This window comes from Ambystoma mexicanum, chromosome 6p, assembly GCF_040938575.1.
Source record: "Ambystoma mexicanum isolate Mex_15411 chromosome 6p, UKY_AmexF1_1, whole genome shotgun sequence".
Taxonomy (NCBI): Eukaryota; Metazoa; Chordata; class Amphibia; order Caudata; family Ambystomatidae; genus Ambystoma; species Ambystoma mexicanum.
Window position 1 is genome coordinate 164,129,576 of NC_090935.1, and position 24,276 is coordinate 164,153,851.

Here is a 24,276-nt window from a genome sequence, read left to right on the forward strand (position 1 = left end):
AAGGATTCCCACCCTCTACAGTGACACCCCCTGTGTTTGCGCTCTGCTGTATCTGCATGGGGGATAAAGCTCTACGCTCGAGGATAAACAGACCCCGCCATTTGCCTCGTGACTGAGCTCCCTCAAATCAATTGTCTTTCCCTTTATTTCTCAATGCACTTTTTGTCCTGATCTCCTGATAAGCCTTCTCAATTCTATCTCCAATAGCTCCTATATCAAATTTATCTTTTAATTCTACTCTAGAGGGTCCTGGCATTGGTTCTTATGTTGGGAAGAACTCCTCTATGTCCTCCCATGCCACTACTGGATTAGGTTCCATTAACTCTTTTTCTATGCGTTCCATTTCCTCGTCAAACTCATTGTTTCTTTGCTTTGTTTCTTTGCTTCCTCCCTAACTCTTTCTTCTTCCTGTCTTTTCACCTCTCTTCCCACTTTGTCTCTTCGCCTTTGCATTCTTTTATCTCTCAATTTCTGTTCTTCCTCTTTTTCCCTTTTCTTTTCCAGCCTCGTTCTTCGATTGCCTTTTGCCTATTGTCATACTTTATTTGCTCCTCTGCTCTCTCCTGCTTTCTCAACTGTTCATCTTGATACTGTTGTTCCCGTCTTTTTCTACTCTTTCTTTTAGCTTTGTTGTCTTTCAATCGTTTCTCTTGTTCCCTGTCTTTTTTTATCTTGCTCGTCCTGATCTTCCTTTTGCCTTACTGCCTCAATGCTCTTCCCATCAAGTTTGAGCAATATCTGACCACCCATCTATTTGTTCTGTATAAGCGCTACCTTGTGAGCTTTGTCTTTCTCTCCTTTCCATCTCTTTCTATATCTAAAGACATACCTGGTCGGTCACTTCTCTCCTTGTCCCGTGGGACATTAGGGATCACATCCCTTTCTGGAATCTTTTCGGGACTCTCGTCGCTGCTACATACAGGCAACTTATATGTTGAGTTGCTATACCATGTCGCTGCCTTAAGTTCTATTAAAGGATATAATCCGTCATCTTTCTTATTATCGCCATTTACTTCAGGCGCTGTAGGGGGAGCAGAAGGCTCTTCACCCCCCTCTTTACACTGGTTAAGTATCCAATCTTCCATTTCCTCCTGATACATCTTCCAAAGTTCTAAGCTAGCTAAGCTCTTTTCTAGCTTCTTTCACGTGTATGCCGCGTGCAAGTATGTTGTCATATGTTGCAGAACTGCTTTGGACAGTGACCCTCCTTGTGGCCATGGCATGAACTTTTTATCTGCCGTGCCCTTGACCTATTCTGCACTCTACTGCTTAAGCTTGGGCGCATGTTTTGGCAGCTACTAACATCCTCCATCATGACTAGCCACAATCGACTGTCAATACGTACCGCTATTTTACACTAATAAATACTTTTCAGAAAAATAATACAATATGAGCGTGCACCAATCATTGCAGCTCCAAACCTCCATATTTCACTCTACTTGAATCTACCTATTCAATGAACATCATTAGTCAACTAAATAAATAATCAGATTTCAGCCTTTTACCACAATCTATTACTTTTTGTTTCTTCAATATTTCATAATTTCTTTACCATATACAACATACAGACAGACAAACTGACTGACAGACCGGCCGGCCCAAATAAATCTCTGTCAACGCTCCTCGTGACTACTCCTGCCCCTTATAATGCTCTGATAAGAGTATTAGTTGTTCTCTTTAACGATCCTTGATCGTTTGTAGCCTAGGTATATCCCCTTGCACTTTAGAACAACTTCTTCTTAAAACGTCTCTTGACGAACGATTCTGGGCTTATTTTATGGATCGCTCCTCATCCATACACATTTAACCATGACGTTCTTTGTCCTTAAACTAAACATACCCCAACCAACCCTGCAATACTCTTTCGCCATTATCCCTTTATCACTTTCCCCACTCAATGCTCATTCACCATTTGTCCTCTCTCTGTCTACTCACCATTTGCGTTTTCAGCTTCTGAGCCTCGAGATCGCCTTCTCAACCAGCCGCTTCGGCCCTCGGTCTGCTCGGGTGCCTGTAAAAATCAGGAGGGGAATTCCATGAAAGAGGGACCCGTCCCAACTATCTCTTTAGTGACTTTCAAGTTTTTACTAATGGCCGCTATCTACAGGGAGCTTCACGTTCCTCAAGCTAAATGGCAGAGGACACTCGATATTTCGAGACCCTTAAAACCCTACTTAGTCAATGGGTCTTTAACCATCATCTCTCTGTTACTACATGAACCTGTGTAACCAACAATAGGCCCTTTAAGACGGGGTAGCAATACTTTGAGATGGATGGGGATGCATAATATACTCAAACATCATTAATCAGCGATTCAGGAAGTTGGCAAAGTACGTCTGTTTTCAATTGTCTAAAACAGGGAGTATAACGAACATCCGCTCGAACTTCTCACTCAGCGAGTTTCATAAAAAAAATTGCTTATATAATAAAAACTCATCATCATTGATGTCAATCTACATGGCAAACTACAAAAACGTACTTGGGAAAGAGATAGGCTTAAAGGGAACATCTAGGTATACGTTCCATACTTCAGGGAAGGTGATTCGGTCTGTACATCAGGTATGCCAACTAAGCCCTCCTCTAGTGCAAGTCATTATGAATGTCAAGCCCTCCTCTAGTGCAAGTCATTATGAATGTCATCAAATACAGAACATCCTATTAGTTACATAAACTATAGGGCTCTCTATTACGTGGCCCTCTACAATTGGTTGCCACCTTTGTACCCCTCTGTAATATTCCCCACACGCTAGCAGCACCCAGGCTGGCACCCAGGTGCTGGTGGACTGGTCATGACCATAGCTTCCCGCCTAATTAGCCTATCATCACTCTTGCCATCTACCAGTCAATTTGCCTTGGAAATGTTCTCTGTGCCTGAGAATAAAAAGGAGTATAGGCATACTCTATCTCTTGCTTTTGATACAGCTCAACTTAGTATCTATTTTCATCCGACTATGTGACTGGAGACCATGTTTCAGAGCTTTTTTTTTTTCCGACGGTGCCACACTGAAAAAGCCTTTCTATTCAAGGGTCCAGGCTATGCTAAAGTGCGTCCTGGAACATCCATAGTCTATACATTCCTATGCATATACGTTGGCACATCACCGCATCTATTCACTACGTAGCCAGCCTTAAGAATACTTTTCCCTACTTGTGTTTACTGCATTTGTACAAGCGTGAAATGACTTGATATCTTCATTATTTCTGTAGCATTATCATCTTCATCTCAAGCCCGGAATGTTGCTCATCTTTATCACTTCGTCTTCAGATCTCATAGAATGTTTACATTCCTCCACCTCTTGTCTCGGTTCTGGATGCATCAGCTCTGCTTTGCATGACGTCACCAATCTTCTTTCTTGCTCATTTTCGTACTTCCTCCGGGATTTCATTCAAATGGCCATCATATTCTCATGAGTGCATATATAGTTTCCTCAACGGGTACATTACTTCCATGATTCTTTTCGGTATAGGCACTCTCACTGGTACTGCATGTGCCTCACTCTCTGGCTCCCAACATATAGGCAACATGGGGACAGAGCTTTAAGTGGGGGTACTTGGTTCCACCTCTACACTGTTACATAATAGAAATCTAATTCTAGGAATATACATCATAATACATTTCAGATAGATAATCCTCTTATGTATTATGTCAATCAATGTACCTTTTATCAAAGCTTTTATCATTGATTCTGGCTGTGCACTGATGCAAACGTAAACATCTACCTGTAGAGAAGAAGAAGAAAGATTACAAATATAATGTTTTATATTTGCACTGTCTTCCCTCCACTACAGCTCTCCTCTCCCGGTTGAATAGTCTGACCACCTAGCCATGCCTTTCAACATCCTTCAAGAACTTCCCAGTGGAAAACCTCACAGAAGACGTTGCCAACCTACACCTTACCCCCAACCGAACTGTGACTCTCTACTGAAGCACTCAACACCACCCTCTCAGCCTCCATCGAACAACATGCACCTCTGAAACAATGCACCTTCAAACCAAGACTGTCAGCACCCTGGTACATGCAACCTCAGAACTCAACCTCAGCAAAAGAGTCATCAGGAAACAAGAGATAACTTGGTGCCTCTCCAGGACTGCGTCTGACCTGGGGCTCCTCAAGAAACTCTGAGCAACCCGTCACTAACTAATCGACACAGCCAAGGCCTCCTGCTATCAGAATTCCATAGCAGAAGCTTACAGCAAAATCAGAGCCCTCTTCAAAGTGGTCAGTGTGTTAACCTGCTACCCAACCCTGCCATACCACACTCCATCAAAAATCCACCACCATCAACACCATCTACATCGGCATAATCAGCAAGATTTGCCAGCACATAGACAGCAGCTCTGCATCCACAGACCCATCTCACGTCCCTCCTCGCAAAATCTCCACACCCTGGAAAACATTCAAGGCACTCTCAACAGAGGACCTGGTAGAAACCCTGGCCGTTCTCAAAGCCACATGATATTCAGATGACATCCTCCCAGCATCCCTCCTCAAGACCCTCCCTGCAGTAGCTCTGTTTCCCAAATCTGTTTCAAAGCCTCCCTAACTCAAGGCACCTTCCCATCGACCCTAAAAAAAAGGACAAATCCTCCCTCTACTAAAGAAACCCACTCTGGATCCCAACAACCTAAGTAACTATTGCCCCATTACCCTAGGTAAGATCATCGAGAAAGTGGTAGCTGCACAACTGCAGCAACACATTGACACCAATGATCTCCTCCAAACCTACCAATTCGGATTCAGACCCAGATGTAGCACAGAGATAGCAACCATACAGGTTGTCAATGATGCCCTCAACATCCTTGACGATGGCGACCGCTGCCTCCTGGCTCTGCTCGACCTCTCTGCCGCTTTCGACACAGTAGATCACCAGTCGCTTACGGACACCCTACATCGGCGCTTGGGGATCAGCAACCTTGTCCTACACTGGTTCAATTCCTACATCGCCAACCGCAAGCAGTTTGTTCAGATGGACTCCTCTAGATCGTCAATGCTACACCTCAACTGTGGAGTCCTGCAGTGTTCCATCCTCTCCCAAGTGATCTTCAATATATACATGGAGCTGCTGGGAGCCTTCCTAGTCATACACAACATCCACATACACCAATAAACAGACAAAACACAGCTATAGCTCAAGATCGACTCCATCAAAGACATCCATATACTCAAAACCTGCATCTTGCTGATCCAGTCTTGTATATTCAGCGCACACTTCAAGCTCAATCCGTCCAAGACCGAATTCCTACTGCTCAACAACACCAAACACCCAGACATACAGACCTGGAATCAACCATGAACTCTGAAGTCCTCACACGCAAGTCCAAGTACCTCAGGTTCCACATAAAAAACACCTCTTCTTCAAGACACACATAGCTCAGAAAACTCAGACAGCTTCGTATCAGCTCTCCCTCCTGTGGAAGGTCAAGCCCTTTGTCCCTCCAGACAACTTTAAATACACCTTTCAAGCACTGGTCCTATCCCTCCTGGATGGGGGCAATGCACTCCTCAAAGGCCTCCCGTCATCCCCCCTTGTTCCCCTGAGAAGTGTACTACATGCCGCTGCATGCCTCATCAAGGGTCTACGCAGATACAACCACATCACCTCATCAACCTTCACTGGCTCCCAATGCACGCACAAATCACCTTCAAGTTTTGCTACATCATCTATAAGGGAGTCGCCCTCAAGAAACCCAGCTACCTTGCGGAGAAAGAACTCAAGACCCACCTCTACTTAACCCCCAGGCCATCACATAGCCCCTCATGCCACCTGACTCGCTAGACGCCGCCCACCCCTTTTCTCACCGCCACCTGGTACACCTGTACCCCTGCTCTCTGCCCCTCTGTATCCTACCCCCCACTGTATAGATGGTCTGTTGTTATCACAGAAAAACACTCCATTATGCATCTGTAATGTTGTACACCCCTGTAAAGTGCTCTGTTATTTATCTGTATTGGTGCATACCTCTGTAAAGCGACCCGTTGCTTCTCGAAACGAGGGCCTCACTCAATAAATACCTTAATAATAATTATTATTCCTGAAGTATTTAGAGAGTTAGGAGTGTGTATTCAATATAATTCACTTTGTGAGATTATCCATGCAAAGTTACTTCCCCTAAGAGGTGCCCGAATAAATTCCAAAACCACATACCTTTACTGTGCCAAAGAATGATTGTGCATCTCAAAATGGCGATACACAGGTGATTTCTGATTTTTCATTCAGATATTGGATTAATGCTCAGTGATGCTTTCCTTAATTATTCTGGTTGTCTGACCAATATAGAATTTGCCGCCAGGGCAAATCAATCCATATATGATGTTTTTGCACTGGAGGGTAACTCCCTACTCTGGATGGGACTGGGAAAATGAATCCAAAACCAACAAAAACCGTCCCAACAGGAAAATAATCTTTAATTATTGCAGTAAAATAATTTACCACACCCTGTCTCACTCCAAAACAGTTAGAAAGGCATCACTACTAACTGGGTGCTGCTAGTCACTATCTCTGGTAGTGTCCTATTGTCAGCTATTTGCTCAACAAGATATCTTATACATGTAAGATTCAATCACACACAATGTTTTGCCATTCTGAGAATATTTGTCAACTATAATCATATACCAGCACTCCATATTAAACATAAAGCCTATTCATAGAAAAGATCACAGTTCATTACAGAAATTAACATGATTCCACAAAATCAAATATTGAAAATTTACACAAAATGATCATGATTCCACAAAATCTAGTGTTAATCATTTAACATCAAAAGAAAAAACAAGCATATAGAATCCCTAAAAATCAAAAATAATCATATGTGGGAATAAATGCCCAGTTGTTTTTACACATTTTTCCAATACACAAAGAATAATCAAATTACATCAATTAGTAATCTGTTCATTTGAGAACAATGTCTCACTAGTCTTGCAACTGTACTCTGGGTCGACGTATATTGCCTATTTGATTCTTCAAACGGCATCCCACTCAAGCATAATTGAAACTCAAAATGCAGGGATAGACTACGTTTCGAAGTATGGATGAAATGACCGCCTTTTTCTGGACCAATAGTTAAATTTGCAAGGGCAGTACACCTGAGTAAAAAGAAATACAATACAAATAAAAAAGAGATGTGCAAGGTTAAAAATATAAAGTACTAACGAGTGCTCCACCATCCCCAAATTGCACCCATAGAGAAACTTAACATGTAAGAAAAGTCAAACGAATGAATGATGAAAAAGAAAAAAGACAAAGAAAACAGGCTTAATATTAGTGAAACTATTTATAAGAAAAGCTGCATCCTAATATATGCCCCTCCTCACAGGGACATCTCAGCTCATGGATATGGCCCAAGTGCTAATGAGTAATGGCAAAGGGGGTACACCTATATGAGGCCAAAGTTAGCATAGAAATGTCAAGATCAGGACAGTAAAGGCCTAATTTTGAAAGGGGATGGACTAGCCATACAGAACCACTCATGGTTAATCCCATGTGTCACATGTAGCATAATGCCCGAATCTGATCTTCTGGCCTGTATTGGATACAAGAATGAGGAACTGTTGTTCTGTTTTATTTGAAACCAATTTGTAGTCCTAAATTGATACATCGACATGTACGAGTTCCTGTTTATTGTGTTCCAAAATGGCCGATCCCACATGAAATATCTCGTGATCACAGACAAGGGTCATGACGTCATAAGCGTGCCATGCTGGTTTACGTTGCTATAGACCACAGCTATTTTCTAGCCCTGCTGGCATACAATTTCAATGCCGCGCCAGTTACCACTAAAGCCGTGCCGTTTGGTAAGCACCTCATGCTTGGTCTATTTTATTTTGAGATTGTACATGTACATATAGCATTCTTCATCTTTTAGATTCTATCACACGTTGAAGAATATTATCACTCATCTTACTTTGAGGTGAGATGTTTTTATGATTGGCTTATCACATAACAGAGTTGATGATGCATTTACTCGGATTTAGAAAGACTGCTCCTAGCGGCCTTTCTAAATCGGTCTTTGAAGAAATCGATTTTTATAAATCGGTTTCTTCACTTAGTATTATTTTTTCAGGTATTTAGATACATCTCACGCATTGATTTAGGGATTTGACACTGTAAAAATGTTTTTGAGTAAAAACTGGCATTCATTTTATTCTCATTGACATTCATGGGATGGTCTCTAAAGTCGAGGTTTTAATCGGCAGATATTGGACCTGCATGTATTGCCAGTGTAGGAAATACTGTAACTTGAATTTCAGATTTAGTCTTCACAAAGGAACATTTTCAAGCTGCTTTTTTAAAATCGCACTTGGGTGTTAAATTACACAAATCGGTGTACACTGCCTTATTTTAAAAAAAGCTCTCTTCCTCGTGACTTTACATTCTCTCTGCCTAACTCTTCTGCAAAATCCCCTACAGTGCACCATCCAACTATTTGCAACATACATGCTCTCTGCCTTCTAGGGCTGGTAATCGCAGCACATGGTACTCCAACACAAAGCATGTTGCTGTTTTGAAGCCTTTTTTGGCCCACCTTTTTGTTTTGTTTTCACATATGAAACAGTTTTTTGTCACTTCTATGGGTTCGTTCAGGTGGGATTTCTATTTTTTTGGCAACATTTTGTTGTGCTCATAGTTAACTTTGAATCAATGCAACTTCTGCGATGGATATAGAAAACTCTGCATTTTATGGGATATTTTTGTAGCTCAGAGTTGTATAATCAATATGGACAAGTTTGGGACAGGTGAATATGAGCATCCAAAAGGGTCCCAGGCGGCATGTCACTGGCGAGTAGGATCAACACAAGTTGACCACAGACTGATATGTTCAAACAAAGGTTTACTGGGGCTTAAACAAATTTGGTCCAAATCTAAAATTTCAGCTGCAACAAAATGATTTATCTTTGTATTAACAGTGCCTATACTATAGCTTGTCAAATTCTCTTCTAGGCTTTGTTGCCAGTATGGAAATTTAATGAACAGCCTCCCATTGTCCTGGGTATTTCTCTTTTTCAACCTTGGGGCTGGGTAGACCTCTGGTCCTGGGTATCAGGTCATTGTGCAGCCACACAAGCGTAGGGGTCTGAGGGCATTGTATTGGTTATCCAAACCACAGAGTGTCCACCCAAGAGGCTGGGAGGCTGTGTTTACCAAGAGGCTTGGCCATGGCTCCCTCACCCCATTCCTGACGTGGGGTTCTAACATTATTCCCGTATGCCAGCCCATTCTCTCTTTCTCTGCGTCTTGTAATGGTCTCGTACCTAGGGGAACTTCTCATGTACTTCCCATATTCTCCTCTCCAATCTGTCCCACCTTCTGCTCCTTCTTGATGCTTCATCATCTGCTTATAAATCCACCTTTCCCAGCCTTCCACTTATCAGGTACTAACTGGGGTATCCAGCGTTGCCCGTGTCCTGATAGAGTGGTGTCTCATGTGCCGTGGAGGGTGTTGCTCTTGTCCTTATGTCAGCAAGTCTTGCTTCTGTTTGCTCTGGCATCTCATTTGTCCTGGAGAAAGTTGCACATGTCTTCTGGTCGGCAAGTCGTGCTGATGTTTGTTGTGTTTCAGAAGCTCTTGATATTGATTTTCGCTTTGCATCAGAGGGAGCTTTTCCAAGTGATGTTCATTTTTTGTGTGGCATGATGCAGTCACTCAATGACTTCAGCACATTTGAGAACATGTCCAAGAAAGATAGATTGATTGTGCTCTCTTCTCGTGAATGAACTTAAGTAAACTGTAACCTTGCCATTTCCCATATTTGGAGTGGTGTGATAATAATAAATGTGTTTTAATTCCCTTTAAAAATGCTTTAATAAACACTTTTGAACTGTATACAGTCATAACAAATGTCAAAGGAATAACCAACACATCAAATATTTTGCTTCAGACACTTTTCCAAATTGTACCTCCTTCCAGTAGCTACTGTAGAGAATCGGGGTGAACATCAGTAAATGAGGGGGCCTATGGAGTGTTTTTTTGCACCCAAACATAGACTACGAACTTGCCCCGGACAAAAGAGAATCCTTGCAAAATTTGGTAGACGTGGTTTCAACAGTGTGGATTTGCATAGCTGGATAAACATACACACATTCCGCTTTATATATAAAGATTGGATTTTCCTACCCCTGAACTATCTTTCTTCTTCCCATCTCTGGGAACACACTTGCTCTCTTCTTAATGTCCCCCCTAACCTTCTATTTGTTTCTAATCCACTACACTTTGATGGTTCTCTCTCTTCTTCAGATCCTAAACAACTCCTACAACCTCCAGGAAACACGCTCCCTCTTCTCTGATGTTCTCTCTCTTCTCCTCCTTGACATCTTCTCTCTCTCTCTGTCTCTTTACCTTGTTTCTCTCCATCATACTGTTGTATTTTCCCTTTCTTTCCTCCCCACACCTCAAATCACTGCTTAACTGGCTCTATCCACCTCTTTGTCACCCCTTCCTTGTAGGCTGTCATGTGCGGGAGTTTGGACACCTGTGCATTTGTGATGGCTTGGAGGAGATTGGGTTCAGTGATTTCTCTAGTTTGGTTTCACCAGCAGGTGAAACCAAACTCTGGTTCTCTGCTGCAGTGCGCAGCGATGCAGACTGAGGCTTGACTGTCCTATAAATTCTCAAGTGCACTATGTGTGGCATGCCGCTGTCAGTTTCAACAGTGCCATTGAGACTTTCACTTGTTGCATTCCTCTCTGGCCACTTCAAAGAAAGCTATAAATGTACAGGGTGTGCTTGCAAAACTTGGGAATCTTTTAAAGGGGTAGACAAATAAAATGTAGGTTACCTAGGATGATCTCCTGCCTCAGCCCAAGGGCACGGTGGGGTATTTATTTATGTATTCATTACATTTGTATAGTGCACAAACAGCCCTTGGCCATCGAGGCGCTGTTATTTGCGGGGAGCTTAGTTACAGTGGAGGTACATGTGGGTTATGCATTTACATGTTGTACATTAATACATTTGAGCACAGGTTAAATATACATTTTGAAGTTTAACAGGAGATGCATTAAGCAATCACAGTCTGGAGATCCCCCTTCTGGCCTTCAATCACAAGGCAGTTGGGGGCACCCAGCCTCCATGATGACCGGATCCCCCAACATCAGACACAGGCAGACAGGGGATTTTAATAAAGTGCATGCGTTGTGTAAGGGCTAAATTCTAAGTTTGCTAGTAATGTTAGGAGCACGTAAGATTTTAAATGCAGCTTGTTTTTAAAACACCACCAAATTCTGCATTGGGATATGTCATAACTAAGGGATCAACAGAGAAATCAACAGTCAGGAAATGGGATTTAAGCAGGATTAGTCCCTGGGTTTGTGATAGACTGAGTACATGAATTCAGCGTTTTTAAAGAAATAAAAAGGAACAGTTCAGCTTGCTTGTGGACCAATGCATGTCAGTCTGCCCCGCCCCCTCCCCGTCATCAAATGAAAGTCACTCATTTTTAATGGGGATCTAAGTGTCCCCACGACTTCTTTCTTCGGTTGGTCCGTTATTCCTCCCTCCTGTCATTTATTTAGGATTATGAGTGGTGATACCACACCTGGGTCGGGCATTTCTAGATGTGACTGGCTCTGGGGAGCTTTCATTGTTAGTCTGTGGTACTGTGGTGGGAACTGTTGTTTCCAGCGTGAGCTGGTGATGTGTTCCTTCCGCTGGACCTCTCTAAACGCCTTCACGGTCTGGTCTGGTCCATTCTCCCTCTCGGCGCTCCGTTCCCCCTCCTCAGCACCTCACAATGATTGGACATTTGCCTCCCATTTTAGCTTCTCTTCTTCTCCCCTGGTTGATTCTTCCGTGCTGTACAATCTCCTTCTCTTCTGGATCCTCACTAGTTTTCATTCCTGCCTCTTCCTCCTCCTTTCTTTGATTTTCCACTGCTAGCCTGCTCTACTCTTTGCTCCCTCTTCACGGTATACCTCTCTCAGTATTTACATTCTCCACAGTACTCTCCACCTCACCTCTCTGGGATTTTCTGCTCTCCACTTTTCTTTTCACCTCCTCCACTTTCTACTCCATTGTATAGATATTTCTGCTCTCATCTCCCTTGTTCCCTTTTTTGCTTTCTCCTTCCTGTGTCGCCTCCTTCTGCTCCTCCTGCTTATTCTCTCTTCTCCTAGCTTTCCCCCCCTCTCCACTTGTTAGGGAGAATTCTCAAAATGTGTTAATTTCCCTTACCTTTTGAGACTCCCAGCAACTTTGCTGGATTTCTAGGATTTGATTACTTTACCTGGGAAAAGTGTGAGCCTTTTTTTCCCACTCTTCCATGCATTTTGTCTGTGTTTTACTTTTGTGTTCTCTGGTTATCAAGTTTTAAAACAACTCCATAGGCATCATCCTTTTCTGTGTGTCACACAACACCTTCAGTGAAGTGGCACAGTGATGTCTTTCAGACTTCCCAAGGTTTAGATACCTTCTTTGGTACTGACTCCCGTCTCCCAGAGCATGTAAAGTTAAATTTGTTTTACTAATCTTTTCAAATGTACTGACCCAGCACACACTATCTTCCTATAGAGTGCTGGAGGGGTTGCCTAGCTTCCCCTGAGTCAAAACACTCATGTAACAGTAAAATGTTACCTTTTCATACTTTAAATGGCTGGTGGCAGTGGTTTAGATCAACTACCATGAGGACTGACTGCTGCAACTCCTGGACAACCGGTGAAGCCCTGCTGCAGGTCCGAATTGCCTGAAACTCTAATCGACAGAGAAGCTCTTCAAGGTTAACTTCTTCCCTTGAGTTTGGTGGGACCAACCAACTCGTAAGCCACCTGCACACCATCCCCATTTGGTCGAATTTTCATCAGAGTGCTGTTGAAACCCGGACAGCCAAAGGGAAGGGAACCAGTTCGTGGTCTTTAAGGCACTCACACCTTAAAGCGACGTCTTGCTAAGCATTTGGACTCATCCCTGGGCAATGCAGGAACCTCCCAACGTCCTCCTTCTTGTCCCCATGACTGAAGCTCAGGAATAGCGAGATCTGCTCGAACTGCCAGGAACAATTGCCTCAGCTACAGCTCTTCTTCACTAAAAAGGTACTGTGCAAACGCGGTCCGGAAATCTTTTCAGCCATCGCTAAAGTTCATGGAACTTTACTCAACTTCGAAGGCTTGTCCTTCCCTAAACATTCGTCAAACTGTTCGCTAGCCAAATTCTTCTAAACTCCGTGGCAAAGTCTTAACTGTTACTACCAGAACTGTGCTATCCAATACAAAGACTCTGAACCATTGACTTTGGCCCAGGCCTATGAGATAAATTGTTGGTTGTAGTATACTGAAACCCTTTGCCCTGCCTATGAATGCATTTGTGCTGTTGATTCTCATAACCTTGTCTTTTCACCCCTTTATTAAGTATATGAAGTGCCATTTTGCTCCCACTTCACAGGAGAGCTAAACTTGTTCATTTACTTAGCGGTTGTGTTTTTGTGGTTTATCATTGTGTGGTATTGAGCTGCTCTTGCTAGTGTAATGTTTTCGAACTGACTGTGTAAATAAATGTATATTCTTTTCCCAAGAAACCTTGAGTAAGTGTTTCTTTGAATCACTGTATTGGTTGGTCCTTGGTGTTACTTGTTCTACTGCTCACTTAAACTCTTGAAATAAGACTGGCTGCTCAGCCATCGCTACCACTTTACTGTGTAGTACAGGCTTGTACCAAAGGTGAAATTGTGCTTATACTTGTAGTCCTAATTGCATGTAGTGTTGCCAAAGGGTACTGCATGTGATTCTGCCTAACACCACTCCATATCACCACCAGGTTTTTCATACTAACACCCACAATTGGCATTGACTGGAAGCTGCTTATTTAGCAGCGTGGACCCACATCCATGGTCAGCAGACTCTGAGCCGCACTCCACTGTGATTCTGTGCAGGCTGAGCTTGGCAGATGATTGATCAATTTTAAAATGATCTTTGCATCTTAAGTTGTTTTGTGCCCCTGAATGTGGCAAATTAGGCAACATCTAGAAGAGGGTGGCGTGCCATTTTTGCATTTTTCATCGATCCAATATCCTTTATTGGCAGTCTCCTCCTGCTGGAGCCACTGCAATGAGGGTGGGCTGCCATTTTGGATTTTTCATTGATCCAATATCTTTTATTGCCAGTCTCCTCCTGCTGGAGCCATTTCAATGTTCGGATGCTTGCTCTGCCCTTTGAGTATTTTCTATGCAAGTGCATAGCTTGTCACAGGGAAGAACATTCCAGCACTACTTTCACTAAGCCATTGTTTAATGCTTGATGTTTGAAGGAAGTCGGACCCAATGTTGCCAACTTACACTGGCTGGCCGGCTTTCTGGTGGAATTGTTTTTTTAAGATTTCATTATTTTCCATTTTCCATACTATAAGCAATCACTGCCATTTAAAATAACCATGAACAAACCTAGGCAGTGTAAGAACAATAGAGAGGAAAGAAAACTGTTCATCAAAGGCTGTGAGCAAGTGTTATAATGCAAATTAGAGCAAAATACATGGTACTACCATAGTAGCACCACAGGAAAGCAAGAGCACAATCCTATTTCTCGATGAGCTAACCATTTGTGTGTGAGATAAGCAGCAGTATTCCCAATGTATAGTCACAGGGTTCCCACTCCCCTTCCGCCCTCGTGCCTACTACAACCACCAATCAAGCATCTTCTGTATCTGCAATCCGTGTATCATTTAGAGATCTGCTAAAAAGTGGCCCACACCGTAGGCATTTCTGCTCACTCTCTTCTTGCCCTCCATTATACCAACAAAGCTCCCTCCATGGCCACCGGCGTATTTAGGTCTTTGCACCATTCCTCAAATTGTGGAGATGTTCTCTTTATCCACTTTTAATCAATTACATGTTTGTATTTTAGCAGAACTAAGGATATCAACTTAACCCCCGGATTTTCTTTCTAATAGGAGTTAACCCTAAAAGCCAAGCCTTGGGTACATAAAGCCTTCCTATCCTATGTCCGTAGTTTACAATCCGACATTTGCTTCTGTATTTCTTGTAGTGGAAGACCTGCACATATCACATGTTCAACAGCTGCATCCTGCTCCCTGAGTCCCCTACAACATGATGGAGAATTTTTATTATTATCTTTATTGTTTTTGGTTTATGAAAAAACCTTTACAAAATTTCAAACAAAAGTACATTAAAAGAGTTAAAAAAGTACAAATTGCGATATATAAAAACAGTAACAATCATTCACATTTACACATTATTATACTTAAGTTCCAGATAACAGATAAAACTTGAATTGCCAATGCGATAAAACAACTTAATAATACATTCTTGAAAGCATTATCAACGCCAAAACAGGTAGCCAATATTTCCTTACATCACTTATACATAACATAGTGCATCATTACGACCCAGGCGGTAAGTTACCGCCTGGGTCGTACCCTTACCACCATGGTGTAAACTATGTTTACACCATGGTGGATGGTGGATTTACCGCCCCATTCCAAGGTGAGTGGGGCGGTAAATCCCCATTTCCCATTTTACCCTTCCCCATTCCCATTTTTGCCCCATAGGGCATAATGGGAGTGGGGAAGGCGCTAATTACACCACCGTAAATTACGGTGGCGTAATTAGCACCAAGGTCCCTTAGCACCATGGATTTTAATGCCTGCAAAAAGCAGGCGTTAACCTCACCATGGCGCTAAGGGACCTCGGAATCAGGCGTTAAGGGTCGGCGCCGTTTACGGCGCCGTTAACCCCTTAACGCCTGATTCGTAATGAGGCCCATAGACTTATTCATACTAACTCACATATTACTCTAAAGAATTCATTGATACGTATTTTTAAAACCGAAGAGTTGCCGTGGAGCATTTCGTGCCACAGAATATCTCTGTTCACATTGGAGATATCATTTACAAATAATGAAAAATATTCTATTCTGTGTTCCAAGAGATTCGGACAAATCAATAACAGGTGCAATAACGATTCATTCAGCCCATTTACCTTGCAATGCCTACAGAATTTTATTTCGGCAATATTTCTATTTCTTATATTCTGAATGTCACGAGTGTTTAGAACATTAAACTGGAATCTCATAGTAAGGTTTCTAAAGACTCTGGATGGGTGTTTTTCTATATATTTTTCAGGAGCCGGTTTCCATTTCCAAAAGGAGACTACTTGTGAGTGCAGATAAGAATTTAAAATCACCACGTTATTTTCCAGCCAATCTGAAGCTTTTAACAATTCTTTGACCTTACCCGGATTCTTTATAAGAATCTTCATAGATACCCCTAGATCACTTAGGATTTTTGCACACACTTTTTTGAGATCAGACATAAATACACCTTCCACATCTATCCCTAAATCATAATACATCGTATTTATGTCGGACACAAGGCATTTACGTAAAAGTGATAACTTCTTCCAGTACATAATACTCTTTAAAGAGGGTAGGCCCAACTCATAGCGCAGCATCTCCATTGGTATGCATTTCGGGATATGACTTAAAACCTTACGCCACACTTGAGCCTCAATTATTTTCAGATATGGTACCAATTCCTCTGGGCAAAACTCAAAGCCATAGGACAGACGTGGAATTGCTTTTGCACGATAAAATAATATAGGTGGAGTTAAAGTGAATCTCCCACATTTTATCTCTACTATTTTCATTTGATTGGCAATAGTAGAGGCCTTTGATTTGAGATTATTTCTCATAGCGCCCAGTGTATGTGAACTAGTATAGGTATAGCCCAGATATTTCAACACAGCTTGGTTTTTTAGCTTTACACCACCACAAGATAGGGAAAAGGAATCTTGTTTTATGGATTTTGAGCCCATATAAAATATCACTGTTTTTTTCGGGTTTATCAACAGTTTTTTGTCTTTAATACAATTTTCAAATGCAACTATCATTCTTTGCAGACCAACCTTTTTCCCATTAAATAAAAGGAAATCATCCGCATACACGATCCATTTTATTGTTAACCCACCTATCTTTGGTGATGCTAGTCTGCTACAATCCAGAAACATTCCTGCTTTAGCTACGTAGAGGTTGAACAAGGTGGCTGCCAGTCTACAACCCTGCCTTAAACCATTATGAGTCCAAATACGTCCAGATAGTAGACCACTGGTGTTGAGACGTACCCTCATTACTGTTTTTGAATATAGTGCTCTTATCAGTTCTAGTAGACCTTTCTCAATACCCATATCAAAGAGCGTTTTCCATAAGATGTTCCTATCGACCATGTCGAATGCCATGGATAGGTCCATGGAGGCCAAGTATAAGGGTTGCTTACCTCAGAGATGGAGAATGTAGAATAATCCTATGTACATGAGCAGGTGACCAGTAACATTCAAAATTGGACTAATTGGATCCAGGCATATTAGAAGACAAGGGTTTTATATGTAGGCAGGACACCCCCCCCACACACACACACTCAGAAATGGTACATTCCATGCCCACATCATGTTCCCATTCCTATTGAACTCCTAGGATATTGTGCAGCTCCAGTGAGATTAATGCCTGGTACATGCAAGTGATCTTTTTCCTACAGCCCACCAGGAAGACCTTCCATTCAGCTAGTGCACAGCTCAGATGTTCTGCCTGAAAATAAAGCCACATTCACCTGTGAATACTCTTTAGCTTACGATATGCTAGACATTGGCCCATCTGTAGGCCCTCTTTTGTCCTGTGATCATCAAAGTCTCAACAGTGATGCTCCAAACAGCACCCGCAGGCTCCACACCCCACAACCTCCCAAGGCTGAGTTCCCTCCTCATGCCCTCATCTCCTACTTTATCGAAGCTTCCCCCCAAACCAATGAGGTGTACCCAAGTGAATAATAATCTGCCTACATTTATCCCTGGGAAACAGCTTTGTAGCATTTGCATGCCCATCAACCCCACCCCCCCACTTGTATCCATGCACCCACATGTTTTAGTTTTACTGCGATGAACTGCTCCTTAAGCGGGAACAACCAATCCCTCTGTCATGCTATAGCCAGACTACTCCTAGCTGTTTTCCCAGCACAGAGGGGATGGGACAGCAGTCTCTCTAGTTCTTTCAACTAGACTGCTTTCAGTCAACTAGTGACCAGGTTCACTTTGCTGAGCGACAATTTACCCATCAGGGAAGTAAGCTTTTTTTATCCAGAAGTCTACTCATTTCTTACAGTATCCCAGTTTATTGAACATGATACATGTTTAATCCTAAATATTTAAAGCTGAGCTGAGTCAAATGCATCTCCATTGGTAAGCATGGGAGCCCTAAGCAGCCACATTGGGAACATGCATTGCCCAGCAAATGTGAAACCCTGTTAAATTACCAAAACACACTATTTCGTCAAGCTTATAAAGGTATGTATGCTTGAAGTTCTGCATAGACAACAAGAGGCTGTTCACATCATGTGACACCGATTGGGGTTGGCCTGTCAACAGAAGACCTCAATCAGCAAATTGCAGTTGCAACCTAGATGCTAATAGATCCATCGCTAAAGTGAATAGGAATGTCGAGGGGGGTAACCCTGCCTCATTCCCCTCTTTAACCCCAACGCCGGAGAGTATCTCCTCTGTTCTCTCCCATGCTACCGGAGCAGAATTAAGCACCCTGACCCATTTCATTAACTCGGACTAAATACAAAATGACCGAAGTGCTCAAAGCATGAACTCCCAATTCAGGGAGTTGAATCCTTTTGCAGCATCCAAACTAGCGATTGCCATTGGGTGCTCTGAGTGATTGTTATATTCCAAGATTGTGAATAGCCTTCAGAGACTCTTTATGGTCTATTGCTCATGGATAAAGCTTCACTGGCCTGAATGCATCAGTGTTAACAAAGACTGTATTCTTCAGGGCAAAATGGCACCAAATATATTAATGGCAGTGTTTAATAGTGATAGTGGCCAATAGGATGTAGGTAATGGGGCGGGTACCTGGCCTATTTTGAACATATTATGATGGCAACGTATGGTGAAGACAACACTGTTTACGCGCCTCCAGAAGGACCTCCATCTGCAAAGGAGCAAAGATGTCAGCATACACCTTGAATCACTGCCTGGCGTCTTACTAGTTGTGTTAAGATACACTGCAGGGAAACGGTATGGCTAGCGGGTTGAGACTAACATCTTCTAAGGCACCTCCACAGCACCGCCTCCTCATAGCAGAGGACAGCCACATGGCTTTTATGATAGCAATCACTCCAACTGAGGATATCCTATTTTTGATGAGCCAGGCCTCTATGGGGAAGAGACCCCTTTAACTTCCAGAATTCTCCACTGGGTCAGAGTGAAAACCCAGACCAGATCCCAAAGGGCAATTTTGAATGGAGATGATCATAGGGAACACCAGGCCAGTTGCTCAAAACCCAAGAGAGCATCAGGGGATACGTCCCCAACTCAGGCAGCCCACTGTTGTGATGTATACTTGTCCTCGTGGGTGAGAGCTGTTGGAATGTTGAGAGTGTGATTGATGTATGAGGGTTCTGGAGGAGCCGTTAGAGAGTGAGTGGGAGAGATCCATACTGGCTGGATGGGACGCCGGTGTTTCTTACACAAAGCCGACATGATAATGGTAATAAAGGCTCATGAACGTACTTAACTTGAGAGCACATCCTTCATCACCATACTGGCAACAAGGATGGGATTGCCGCTGGGGAGGGGGTGGCAGAACGTGTGACGACATCGCCTTCCAGTATATCATCTCATCCGGCATTACTTTGAGCGTGCGCCCCAGGTGGAGTTGGAGAGCTTGTGTCGATGCCGGAGTGAACCCTCGTGTGTTGCGGGGCTGGTATCGTAGGAGCGAGCAGAATTGGCACTGAAGCGGGCCACGTTGCTGCCTAGGGCCAGTGTCATGAGCAGAGGAGTGAGGGGTTGGAACGAGGACCCTGCCCCGTGTGAAGAGTTGAAGGCCCGGACATGTGGGCCGTCTCCTCGGTGGCGAGCCAGAGCAGCGCCGTAGCGGGACTGATTTAGCCTGGCGCCTGCATCAGGAGCGGACGTGAAAGGGGCTGTGCCGAGGACCCTGTTCCGTGTGAGGAACTGGCAGAGGTCGTAAGCATCAAAAGGGTGCACTTAAATTGTGAACACTGAAGCAGGTTGGTGTGTACCTGCTGTACCTGCTGCGCTATCCGCCATGTAATGGCAGCAGTTGCAGGAAGAACTCTCCGACGGGTGGCTCTGTAATCAGCCTGCTGCTCCCTTGGAGCCGACGAATACAATGATGACATTGGCTGCCGAGGAGGGGGAGTTGCGGGAATCAATGTTGGAACGCAGCGTAGCGTGCTGCGTGGAACGCAATGCGGAAAGGCGAGTGAAAACACTGGCACTTGGCTCCTTTTCCCATTGTACTGTGAACGCACCTAGAAGTGGTGAACATGCATCAAGGCATCAGATTGAGTCTTGTTCCTGCGGATCGGATTGCAGGAAAATTTTGATAAGGAAGATGCTGGAGCGCCCCATGGAAGGGAAAATGCTGGAGTGCTCCTTAAAGAGGAAGATGTCACAGTGCCCCTCGCAGACCTTGCAGAACTATGGGAAAAGGCTGTGTCTGCGATCGTGTGCAGTCTGCGGGGAGGAAATCGGTTAGGATAGGATGTTCTGCCTGCGTTGTGGAGATCTGTTGGGCACCCTGAAAGAGCTTGATCCTCAACTTTGGGATTTTTACATCAGAATGAACGATCTCGTCCTGTCGGAGGACTGACCTTTGTAGATTCTGGTGAGGCCAGTATGTTTGCAGTGTATATGTTGTTGTGGCCTTATGTGATGTGCGTGGCTTTGGGCCTTCTGGTATGCGTGTGTGTGAATGTTTATGCTCTGGCCCGCGTGTGTGGTTGGAGTAATTTGGTGTTTTGATGAACGTTGCAATGTTGTACTTTAATGGCATGGTATTTATTAAAAATGTTTTTTTCCTTGCAGGATGTGTGGGAAAACAACAATGGTTCTGTAATGACCTTGTGTCCTCATTTGTGGGACAGACTTGCAGGTGGGTGTGACTCTCAGTAACCTTCTATGTCAAGTGAGAAGGTTTTGTGGGCCGACATGAGGGTGGGGATTTCCTTATCATGAGGGTGGGGGTTTCCTCATCTTCCAGGGCGGTATGCCGGTTGCATCGGTGTGGTGTAGTCCTGTACAAAGAATACACTTTGTGCCCTTACACACATTTGCATCTGCAGTATCTGTGAGTGAGTGTCAGTGGGTGCTTGCGGGTGCACAGTTGTAAATTGTGTGTAGGCGCGTGTGGGTGCACAGTTGTACATTGTGTGTAATGTATTGTCCTTAGGTGTAGGCCGACTCTAAGAGGTTATTAGGTGAGTGGCTTGTTCCCCGGGGAGGGGGAGGCGCAGTAGGGGTCCAGCCGGGTCCTTTTGAGTTCTGAAAATGGCGCTTTGCAAAGCACAAAACGAGGGCTGCCCAATCTGCCATGCATGTTGTCAGTGGTGGAACAGAGATCTCACTCCTAAAACATGTCACTGGGCTCCACAACATGTGAAAATGGAGTACAGAAGGAAAAAACAGTGCTTTGCTAAAGGAAACCCCAAAATCTTGCTTTAAATCACTGTTTCTTTGTTGCTGAAACTGCAGAATGCCGGTACCAAACACCCTCAAACATCCAAAATTCTTGCTGGGTGCTACAATTGTAAGAAATCATTGTGAACTTCCAATGTCCTGAAAAGCTGAAAAGCTGAAAGCATCAAGGGATTTCCATAGCAAAAGTGGCCTGTCGGTGAATCTGTCAAAATCTGGATGCAGTACCATGGGCTACCTGAATGACAGCTGTCAGTAGCCTGCCTGATTAAACTTTAAACATGTATAAACTGAAATCAAATGTTTGCAATGTAAGAGGCCTGTTGTTGTGAGTAACCCATCTTGTAATTGTTTTGATTCGATGGTTTAAAATATTGAATATGTATTTAGCTGTGATTTTATCCCACAAGTTTGTTTTATGCTAAGGGAAAATTCAACAGAAGTAAAAATTAAAGTAAGCTGGCGAAAGCTACCAAACTGGAATAACAGCTTTCCTCACAGAGGCAAGGCCTCTCCTTCCACCAGGAAATCACACGAAAGTGATAATTATATGGTTTGGGAAGAACCTGGTCTGCAGTGGGGAAGGAAACAATGGCAAACTGCAAAGCAGGAAATGCTAAATGTGAGGACAGTCGTAAAATGGCCTCTGCAAAGAGAACAGGGAGGAGACTGTTTCTGAACTGAAGTGAGACAAAAAGAGGCAGACCCAAACCTCCATCTGTGGCTGAATATTCACAAAGAATATTTTGTTTAAAGACTTCTAACTTACCACTTACAATTGTCAAACATAAAAAAAAAACAGAATTGTAAATCAAAATTTTGGTTGCACATTTCAAGAGGCGAAATGACAGAAAATGTGATTTTAAACCAAATGTATTTCTGCTAGAAATATGAAACTTTATACATGTATGCTCATGTTATATGCGCCCACTTGTAGAAATTTGCTGATGAATTGGACATTGTGTTCCTGATGAAAAGGGTGAAAATTGGTGAAAAGCAGACACAAGATCTCACAGCGATGGGGTTTTGAGGAGTAGCTGCTACAAAAAATAAGTCATCTGTATATGAGATTGTTCTAGAGGTTGCACACGTGTAAATATGTATTGTGTCAAAAGTAGATTTTGTGGTCAAGAGGCTAGGGGTGGATTCTAAGCCTCATAAACCCACACCAGAAAGGTGACACACCGTTTCTCTCCTCCTATCAAGGCAGAGAGGAGACCCTGACGAATCGCCTGTCAACGGGGCTAGCTTAGGCTAAACCAGCGCAAACACCCCCTTTATCATAGCATAAATAGAGACAGCAGAGGGCAGATAAGAACACAAAGATTCACTCACTATCCCGACGCTGGCGGTGCACCCTGCTGCTGAACTTCCCATCTTCCTTACTCCAGAAACTTGGCAATGCAGAAAGGCCTCATGCATAGCTGAACCATTTTCAGCTAGGCCTCAAACTCCAGATCCAACATCCCACAATTCTAAGGGGAACCAAAGGACAGCCGGGCTGCGCTGTACTGCTTGCTTGCTGAAAATAATTTCCATCATAGCCAAGAAGGGCAGATCCAATCCAATCCTGTGCCTTGCTGTGACCAGAGTGCCATTGCAGATCGAATCCAGTTGGGTGCCGTGTGGTAACCAGAGCACCTTGACGCTGGCCAATCCGATGTGCCCAGCAGTCTGTCCTGACCAGAATCCTGATAGTTCCTTTTAAAAACATATCTAGTGAGTATCTATAGAAAGAACTGTGTCACTAGCATATGTACTGTGCATAGTCAATCCATATCTTAAACCTATCCTATCTTGTATTCCGAACCTGTGTTGTTAGGAGTATGCTTGAATTTTCTGAACTCTCCATCCAAACCATCCTATCTTCCTCCTGTACTAGTATTGTTAAAACTATCTTTGCGCTGATATTTTTCATCTGAAGAAGGCAGGCTCCTCTGCAGGCAGTCACCCTGATCAAGTGGCTGTGTTCTTGTGTGGTAATCATTTATTCATAGTCAACCTCTAGTGTAAGAAATCCCATTTGTCATTTTGAAAGTGCATTCCTGTTTTCCATTCTTGCACCTATCTCGAAAAATCAATTGCCAATCAATTCCGGTTTTCTCTTGTGTTGCTGGGGGAAATTCGGTTTGATATTATGTTTGAATTCTGCCATTCCTGAATACCTGCTCTCTCTCCTCCTATCTCTTTACATTGTCTAATGGGGGGTTTGAGGGGTGTGCAGGGGGAACCTTTAACCACAGTGCTACCTGACCTAAACACACACACAAAAGTATTATTTCTCTGCTGAATTGTTTTGCTCACTATTACTCCTTGTGTATTAAAGAGATTATTCAGTGTTATTCAGTGGTACATCACCCCATTGGTGATTATTGTGTACCCATTAAAACATAGTGTGATTTAATTGTAAATACATAAATAAATATTTTAACTTTGCAAACCAACCTGATTCCTGGTTCAGTGTGACCGGGGGGGTTCCAGGAGAGGGGCATGATATGAGTGGTCGTTCAGAATGAAGAACTTTTAGACAAAAATAAATAAGGATTTCAGTTGTGCATTACACGCTAGGCATTGACTTGGGTGTGTGCTGGATTGAAATCACTTACAGCTAGGGTGCTCGTCGCTGACTCCTGAATTAGACATACCACTTGTGACAGTCTAACACAGCGTGCTACATACACCTTGTTGGGCTACCACACTGTGCTACACTGTAAAAACACCCTTCAATAGAAACACTCAAAGGAGTTTGGCCTGTTTGCAAAAATAAAATAACCCTGAGATAAGTCAGAAGGAAAGATTAATATTTCCGGAATGGCAACCCCAGTGGAAATTGATATGG